This window comes from Tamandua tetradactyla, chromosome 18, assembly GCF_023851605.1.
Source record: "Tamandua tetradactyla isolate mTamTet1 chromosome 18, mTamTet1.pri, whole genome shotgun sequence".
NCBI classification, from domain to species: domain Eukaryota; kingdom Metazoa; phylum Chordata; class Mammalia; order Pilosa; family Myrmecophagidae; genus Tamandua; species Tamandua tetradactyla.
In genome coordinates this window covers 69,783,225-69,792,627 of record NC_135344.1, presented here as the reverse complement: position 1 = coordinate 69,792,627, position 9,403 = coordinate 69,783,225, and the positions used below count along the sequence as shown (strand labels likewise).

General features: G+C 45.3%; 1 protein-coding gene across 17 annotated transcripts in view; it reads left to right on the top strand.

Moving 5' to 3' along the window:
- Positions 1–4,419: 4,419 nt before the first annotated feature.
- L3MBTL4 (L3MBTL histone methyl-lysine binding protein 4) overlaps positions 4,420–9,403 on the top strand; it is a 497,842-nt gene continuing 492,858 nt past the window's right edge. For 10 of the 17 annotated variants that reach the window (XR_013165276.1, XM_077135929.1, XM_077135928.1 and 7 more), the window contains exon 1: positions 7,870–7,974. The gene's annotated coding sequence lies outside the window, so the exon portion shown is untranslated. Of the gene's footprint in view, positions 4,440–7,371; positions 7,505–7,869; positions 7,975–9,403 lie in introns of those variants that run through there. The other 7 variants (XM_077135925.1, XM_077135920.1, XM_077135924.1 and 4 more) reach the window with 4 other exon arrangements.

Genomic DNA, 9,403 nt, shown 5'->3' with positions numbered 1-9,403 from the left:
ACTGAGAAGAGGTGGTCTGAAAGGTAGGTGGGAAATCAAGGCTTCTGCTGGAGAAGGCTTCTGCTGGAGATGGCTTCTGGGGAACATGTCCAGACTGTTCTCATGGTGCTGATGACTGTCCCCTCCAGGGAGGGGCATCTGCAACATTTTCAGTGTATCTTGCCCATTTATGGATTAAGTGTAGACATGTGAGGCACACTGGGCTAATTAATCCTTCTCTTCCAGGAAGGAAGAACTGGAATTCAGTGTAACTCCTCGATCCTGCTAGGCGTTTGAATCGGAAGTGATATAAAGTTGGGCCTGCGTGGTTGTTTTTGGCCATCTATCTCTTCTGAGACAGAAGGGAAAGACAGGGCACAAAGAAACACAAAGAACAGAATGAGAAGGACTTGAGAGATGACAGGTCCTGGAGGATTGAGAGTGGCCTTGATTCCAGCCCCTCATAAGGCCATGCTATATATATACCTGTGAGTTTAAGTTCCCTGAGATACCCCTGAGAGTGCCTGAGAATGTTGCCATTTTTTAAGTGACTTCAAAGGGGTGTGTGTCTGATCCTTGAAATCTAAAGAGAGCCCTGACTGACCTAAGCCAAAGGAGAGAATTTGAAGGTGATCAGAATCAATGTCAAATGTTACAGAATAGATAATAGGGATGATGAAATGACTTTGGTCAATGGTGGGAAGGGGGGATCTTTGATGACTTTTAAGAGAGCTGTCTCAACAGAGTGGTGGGGCAGACACCAGTTTTCAAGGACTCAAAGAAGAATTCATACATGGATTTTTACAGGAATTTTGTAATTACTTAAAGAGAAGGGTAGGGCAGAAAAGTCAAAAGAAGGCTTTTGTGCAAGTGAAATAATTGCCCTCCCCAAAGTCAAAAGAAGGCTTTTGTGCAAGTGAAATAATTGCCCTCCCCACATCTACATGGGACATGACATCCAGGGGTGAAACTCTCCCTGGCCACATGGGAGATGACTCTCAGGGATGAGTCTGGCCTTGGCACCATAGGATCAACAGTCCCATCCTGACCAAAAGAGAGAAAAGAAGCATAACAAATAAGGTTATCAGTGACTGCAAGGGGTTTGAGTAGAGAGGCTACTCTGGAAGTCACTCTTATGCATGCTTCAGTTAGACATTATCTACCTATCATAACTTGTCAAACCCCAACCAAAACCATTCCAGCCAATCCTAAAGAACGCCTAGGGCAATATGTAAGATTTCCATAAAGGTTCCATGCACTAGGGTAACTTTCCCAAAACCTATAAACTCCAGATGGGTCCCTGGACCAGATAAGTCCTGAAGCCTAAAGGCCCAACCTCTCCAGAACATCAGCTAGTTCCATCTTTCTACCCCATATTATTGACAGCCCCTTCCAACATGAAAAGTTAGAATGGTTACAGCCCAAATACCACTAAACAGTGGAAGAAAGATCAAAGGTGATGGTGGAGTTATACAGAGAAGGTAGGATTTAACAAATGAGTATGTTTTATGATTGCTTAATCATTGTATCAATATTTCTTTTAGTCTCTAGTATCTTAGAGCAACTAGAAGTTAAAACCCAAAACCGTGGATTTGTAACCCATACCAAACTCTGAACTCTGTTCTATAACTAATTGTTGCACTGTTTTGAAATTCATTGCTTTTTTGTATATATGTTATTTCTCACAAAAAAGAAAAAAAAAGTCAATTGTGATGGTAAAAATATATTCCTTATAGCCTCCAATGTTCTGGAGCAGTCAGAAAAAAAAATCTGAGATGATGGTATGATAGCCCATGACAAACTCTGAGATCTGTCCTGTAACTACATGTGAAAGAGTGCTTTGAAAACTATTGGGTTTTTCTTTATTTGTTTTGTATATATGTTATATTATACAATAAAAAAGTTAAAAAAAAAGATTTTTGTTGCTGTCACTCAGGATGCAAAACACTGTGGTATCTGAGTAATCTGAGTTGGAAGAATTAATAGGGAGTAGAGAATGGGTACAAAGAGGAAAACACCAACGAGAAGTGATGATAAAATATACTGTCCCACATTTGTGCAAAACTCAACATCACTGGTTTTTCATGACTTTGTCTCTGAAATTCAGCAATGCTGAACTTAAAACAATATTCAGTTTTCAGGAACTAGTTCATTATTGATTTTATTCCAAGAAAAGAGAAATAATAATACTCTGATGTTACAATAAAAAACCTACTGGTACATACTTATTGATACATAGGAAACCGCCCTGATCCTTAGAGGTTGAATGCTCATTGATTGTTTCTGGCAGGCCCATGGGTTGGTAGTATGGTGTGCCTGTTTGAAGGTATTACGAACCCCAGAAAAGCCATGTCCTTTAATCATCATTCAATATTGCTGGGTGGGATCTTTTTGATTGTTTCCATGGAGATGTGGGATCTTTTTGATTGTTTCCATGGAGATGTGATCCATCCAATTGCGGGTGGTAACTTTTGATTAGATGGTTTCCATGGAGATGTATCTCTACCCATTCAAGGTAGAGTTGCTTACTGATGGAGCCCTTTAAGAAGGAACCATTTTGGAAAAAGCTTTAGTGCCACCAGAGCTGATGGAGCCCAAACAACTAGAGACCTAGGAAATGCATAAAGAAAATGCTCCCAGAGAACCACTGAAGGAGTCTGGAGAGAAAGCTAGCAGACATCGCCATATGCCTTCCCAGCTGAGAGAGAAACCCCAAACGTCATCGATCTTCTTGAATTAAGGTATCTTTTCCTGGATGCTTTGGTTTGGAAATTTTTATAGCCTTGCCTCAATCTGAATATTTTCATGGCCTTAGAACTGTAAACTTGCAATGTAATAAATTCCATTTTTTAAAGTCATTCCATGTCTGGTATATTGCATCCTGGCAACTTTTACAAACTAAAGCGTATTTGTTCTCCTGATCTGGACCGGGCTCAGATGAGTTTGCTGCAGGCCAATTGGGTGCTTGGGCTCTCCCACATCCAGGGCCTGACTGGGACTACTGGGCTGAATTTCATCCTCCAGTAGGCTAGCTTATTCTCACAGGGAATACACAGAGGAAGAGCAGATGAATACAAGGCCTTTTGAGATCTATGCTTGGACCCAGCACAGTGTGACCTCAAGTCACAAGACCACCCTTGGTTCAAGGGCTGGGGAAACAGACTTTACCTGCTGATGGGGGGATGAGAAAAGTTACCTTGTAAGGGGTGGGGGTAAAGGGAGGCCATTGATTGTGGCCATTAATCCAATCAATTCAACACACCAAGACATGTCCATTTTTTTCCTTCCTGTTTAGATCAAATAGGGAAATGTCAGAAATGTCAATGAAGAGTTTTTCAAGGAGTTACTAGCAGCACAGAAGTTTAGTGCTGGAATGGAATTTGGAAGAACTTCCTAACCTCTTACATTTTATGTTGTTGATTCAATTAATTTAAGTTGACAAGCTTTATTTCATTTAGGGATATATATCTTATTTTCAGGGTCATAGCAATAGCTTAATAATCTAAAGTAATTCATTGTATTCAATATAGAAATTTCATTCATAGAAATATTTTTCAATGCAGGTACCCATTGTACACTTGGGAATCTAAGCGTCTCAAAAAACAGCTTATTTTCTTATGAAGATGAAAGGAGTTTTTTTTTTTTCCAAACAAAATGTCCCTTTGGCTCTTTTAGATCAACTCACATTTCTAAAATTAGAAATGAGTTTTGTAAGAATTCATACTTGGGGCAAATGCATAATCAACCCAGGAAAACTGGGCTCTATATTTTCAAATGGAATATAAAGTGTTAAGAGAACATACTCAATAACATACTGGTTTTTAAATTTTGATGAAAGGTTTAATTAAATAGGGAAAATTAAATTTAAAGTGGAAAGATTCAAACAGGTTTGACTGACAGTGTTCTCAGATCTGGGTCAAGAAAAAGTTAAGGAAAAATCATTTTCCAAGAGAATCAAAGGAAGAAAGGGGAAGAAAAAAAAAAAATGAATGAGCTTATCATTCTGCAGAAATAGCCCTTTCCTAGAGATGGCTTGTAAATACATACCTAACAGAATTTTTTAAAGCACCTAAATCCAATCCAGGTGGCCAAAGATCGAATGCAAAGAGATGGAACACTGAATTCCTATTGTCCCATGCAGCAGTCACAGCCTGTGGGTGTCTCGGCTGTTGGCACTGCTCTTCTGAGAAGGGTGGTACCACTGTCCTCTGTGCCTATTTGGAACAGCCAGCTCTCCTTGTTCTGATTCCAAGGCCCCTTGGCAACCTCTCAACATAATTTGTTTCCTTTGTAGACTCTAGTGGTGGGAATGTGCTTACCAGAAAAAGTGTTCTTTTTTCGTAATTTTGCTGTGGGCTGATTCCCTTTGCCCGGTCACTCCTGGTGGCATTAACAAAATCAAACTTCTGGACCCACAATGTGAGAACCAGATCTCAACCTTGAACTTGGCGCGTCTTAAAGTAAGTGTTGGGCTGGAGACACATCCTGCGGAGTCGGCTGGTTTCTTCTGACAGTGGCAGAGCTGGGAATAGCCACCACCTTTCCTGATTCCTTGCATGTGCTCTCTATATTTTTAAAATAATGTGTGTCTAGCTTCAGTTATTTTGGGCACATTGCTATTCAAGAAAATATGAATTGCCTACTGCTGTCACTTTGCAACGTTAGTTGCATTTTCCAATTTTCTTTTTGTAGATCACTTGCTTTAGAGATAGCCTGGTTGTGTCTGCAATCCTATCAAACCAAGATTAAAGAGATTGGCCTATCATCATCGATAGCTTTCCTCCTGGCATTTTCATGGCCTTCTCCAAATCCCATTAGTTTATGCAGGAGTGGTGGTGGACAGTGAAGTTTACTTATTGATGTGAGGATCTTTACCTTGTTCAATTTACAAAGACTCTAAGCACCATCAAAAATACTTTGTATAAGTTGTATTTTAAATATTCAATGCTGTATACCTGGAGGTGGTATTTTTATGCTATTTGAGCCACTGAAATAAGTACAAGTGCAAAAATAGATTGCTATACAGATTTTAAATCTTTTATTCAAAATAGCATAATGAATACCTTATCTTGTTTATGAAGTTTTGGTATCATCTACTTACAATTATTTTTAGATTGTTCAATACAATTTTCACAAATGCTTTCTGAAAGAATACTTAGATTTAAATGGAACCTGTGCAATTATTTATATCTGTACACATAAAGGAAGTTTAATATTGGGCAGTCCATTTACGAAAACACCATTGAAACAGAAAAAATATTTTGCTAATACTGGTGTGGCTATAACTATTAACAGTGGTATTGATATGAAAATAAGCGATGATAATAGTTGGTGAAGATAAATGATGATGGATGGATTTTACCTATTATGGATAATTTGCTTGTGCAGCAGGCATAGAACCCTGTTAAGATAACTTCCCCTTCATTATACCAAAGGGCCCAAAATATATTCTAGAAATAATCGTGACCCTTACAAACCATCTGTATCAACTGCCAATCCTGCTATGGATCTCAGACTAAAGAAGTAATTTAATCCTAATTAGAAACAAACCGAAAACACCTAGCCAGAAAAAAGTAAACAAGTTTAGCAACAAAGTTAAAGACAAATAAAAAGGGCAGACTTCTTGCATAATGCCAGTCTCCTTATCAGAGGGGAAGGACTAATTTCATCCCTCACGGAAGCACATACAGAAGTGCTGAAACTCTGCTGTGTTTTGATGACCCTCAGAAAAAGGTTCTTCTGTTTTACCATGCCTCCGGGGGTTTACCATGCCTCCCAACAATAAACCAGTGTCATATCTGGTCAACATCAACCTGGCTACTTAGAGTTGGTCAGGTTCTATCGAATTACAAAAATTAAGTGGCTAGTAACCATCAGTGTTTTAAATCTCTTTGTGCGTGATGGACCATTGACAAAGTTCTAAAAACCCACAATGTGGCTATTTCATTTTAATCTGCAGCTGTTCAAATACAAGGGATTTACTAAAACAGCTTTTTAAAATTTTTTCTGAGACGTGTATTAATGCATTCCTGCTTACATTTCCATGTGATTTGAATAACAGTAGTTTAAAACAGATGTCAGCTTCTCTGAGTATGATCATATGTCCTTATCAGCACAACACACCCATGCATTTACATTTAAGAAACCCTGGATGAGCTTCTCTGCCTGTGTCACCTGCTTGATTGGAGCATCATTTTTCTTATTTAAAGGAAAATAGGATGTTTCTGCTTTCATAAACTTAAGCCAAGTATATTCAATAAACATGTTATAATAATAATTCTGTTTAACAAAAAACAGTGAAGACAAGGTGATGAAAATTCACTATTTCAGATTTCAGTCCGGTGTTTTTAGTTTTGTATAATATTAACATTGGTTTCTCTGAGGGGTCGGTGGAACCGGTGTCCCTTCTGGGCTGGGAGCAATTAGTGTGTACATCATTAAGAGTTTAGAGTCTTTAATGATAACACACCGCTGGAAATGACTGGATTGCACTGCAGTAATGGAAGCCCTTGTACGTCACCAAAAATGCTCTCTGCTCCAGTGGGTAGCAGGGATGGGACCTCTCGTCATTGACTGAGTCCTAATTTCACCCAGCCAGATGAGCCAGTGTCCAAAGGGGGTCCCCTCAGGTGTGCCCGTGGTTACAAGAATGCATCACAATTTTGTGAGGGCTCAGCACAGGCATGTTAAAATAGGGTGAAAATAAGTCCACCACTTATGTTTTTCTCTCTTTACGCTGCCTTCTGTTTCCCTTCATTTCTTGCTCTCTTTGCTCAAAATCTCTTAACTGATCTTAGCAAAGAACAGTTTGTGTGTGTACTAATTTATACATTTCTGCGATCGTGTTTCCTAATGTAAAAACTATTTTGGTAAAGAAGTTTATATTTCTCTCTTCAGTAACACCACTAAATCATGTTTCTACCAAAGGACCAGGGAAGCCTGAAAAGCAAAACGGTTTACAGTAGTAAACAGCAAACCAAAAGGATCACTTTGGATACGAACGTTAATCATGTTGAATTATTCAATTTCTTGCTGAAAGTACCAAGCTAATATTTTATCTGCACCCGCCAGCCATCATTTGCATACTCGTTCATATACAGCACAACCCCCATGAAAGAAAAATTACGTTGAAAAGTGGCAAAACAGTCTTCAACTCTCAGCTTCTAGTTAGAGACCAAAATAAAGGATTTAATAAATTCGCCCCCAAAGCGGGGACAATGCTTTGCTAAAGGTAAGGTTAGCTAGGAGACTAAGTACCACCAAGGCGAGGACCCCTTAGCTTCTATTTTCTGCGCAGCCCAAGCAGCCAGAACAGGGTCAATAAACATTTGTTCTCGCCACTTGAGGAGAGTATTCTTTCATTTTGAAACGGTATCCGGCTACGCGTGTGCAGCGAAGTCAAGAGCGGGAAAAGGGCACCAGACAGGAGGTTGCAAAATCGGACAAGCCGGCAGGAAAGACAGGGATCAAGAGAAGAGAGAAGGCGTATGGAGGGCGAACCCCGAGAGCCGGGCTGAAGCAGGGGGTGAGCACCCCGGGACGCCGTGGGGGGTGGTCGGGCAGCAAGCAGCCCAATTTGGGGGAATCCCTGCCAGGGAGCAGATGAGGAGAAGGGGCCTTTTAAAAACAAAGACGCGGCCAACTCCCTGCAACTTGAACCCCCCAAACTCGGCCGACTCCCGGCCCACCGGGTCCCTGGGGAGTGGCGACCTGGCGCGTGTCAGGTGCGGCCGGGATGGGGGCGGCGGGAGCGCGGAGCATGCGCGTCGGCAGGGCGGGGGAGAGGGTGGCTCCGCGCGCCCCCCACCCCCACCCCCGCTCCCGGCACCCTCGCCGTCCCGCCCCTCCCCCTTCCCTCTCGGTGTCCTCCCCCCCCCCCCCCCCCCGACCCTCTCCGGCTGGCGCGTGCGGTGAGTGCCGCAGCAGGCTCGCCGCGCTCCGTTGGCCCCGTGGGCCTGGGATAGAGCCGGGTGCTGCGGACGGCGCGGGGCTCCGGTAAGCAGGACGCCGCCGCCCGGGCCCCGGTGGGACCGCGTGGGCCGGGGCCGGTTGAGCCGAGCCGGGGGGGGTGAGGTGGGGGGTGCGACGCGCAGGTCCCGGGGGCGACAGGGGCAGTTCCCGGCGGCGGCGGTTATGAATCCCCTCCCTCCCTTGCAGCTTCTTTCTCTTTCTCTTTCGTCGCCGGGCGCGCCGGGCTCCGCTCCCTGCCCACTTGCCGCCCCACGCGGGACGCGGTGGCCCCTGAACCCGCGGGGTGCTCGGGGCGGGGGGACCTGAGAGCCAGCGCCACCAGGCGGCCGGGGAGGGCGCAGGGTCGAGGAATGAGGAGATGGGGTCGTCTAAGGACGGACAGGAGGCCGGACGTGGGGCCTGGGACCCTGGCCGGGGGTGGGAGGGCGGGCCCTTGGGTCCCTTCGGGCCGAAGTCCCGTCTTCTCCCCGCCTCCGCCCGTCCCCCGACGACGCCGAGGGCCGCCGTCTGGGCCTGGAGGGAACCCCCTGCGGACGCTCGGCCACACCTCCCCTCTCTTCCCGCTTCCTTCCCTCCAGGCGCGGCCCGACTCGCGGGTCGGAGCCCCGAGGTGTGAGGCGCGCCGGGGCGGGGGCCGCGGAGACCCCCCGACGGGTCCCAACTAGTTCATCCCGCCCCACCCCCAACACCGCCACCGCGACCCTCGCCGTGTGTCCTGATTTCCGGGAACGGGGACCTCGGGGCGGGGGTGAGCGCCCGGGCGAGGTGTGCGGAGCTCGGGTGAGGTCCTTAAGTCCTTGGGGTCCTGGTGGGAAGCTCCCAGACCGCGCTTGACCTCAGGTACCCTCTTCTCCGCGCAGAAGGACTGTGCGTGTCAATGCCGAGGGAAGAAAGGCCTGGGACTGCTGTGAGGGTGCCAGACCAGGGGACCAGCTCGCGACCCCCGCCCCTTGCCTCACCTTCTCCCTGCCGGACCCAGCGCCCCCGACCGGGTCCTGCTCCTGGAGTCGTTCTAGAAGATTCTCACAGCAGGCCCGGGTGGGGTCCTCGGCGCAAATATAAGCGTCCTGGGGTCACTCCCGAAAGGCTCAAATGGCAAACAGGTGGTGGTGGGGAGGGGCCGGAGCTCGGTCTTAATGCTTGAGCAATTAAAAAAGACTGAAGTGTTTAGCTTTTCGCGAGATGCAAACTTCAGTCACTCTTCCTGGTACCCTAGAAATGTGAGAAAGGGTCGAAGAGGGGTTGGGTATTTGGAGCATCCAAGCGGTTTGGGTTCTGCTAGAGTCACGGTTTTGAGTAGGAAGATGAGTTGTTAATTACGCTCAGGTTGTGAGGCGCGTTTGTGAGTTTTTGTATTTCACGCGGACTTGACTGTGGGATTATTTAGTTAGCACTTTGCCAGGCAGTAGTTTAGAGCCGATTAGCTGGGTCTCCTTCACGATGAGCATTCAGT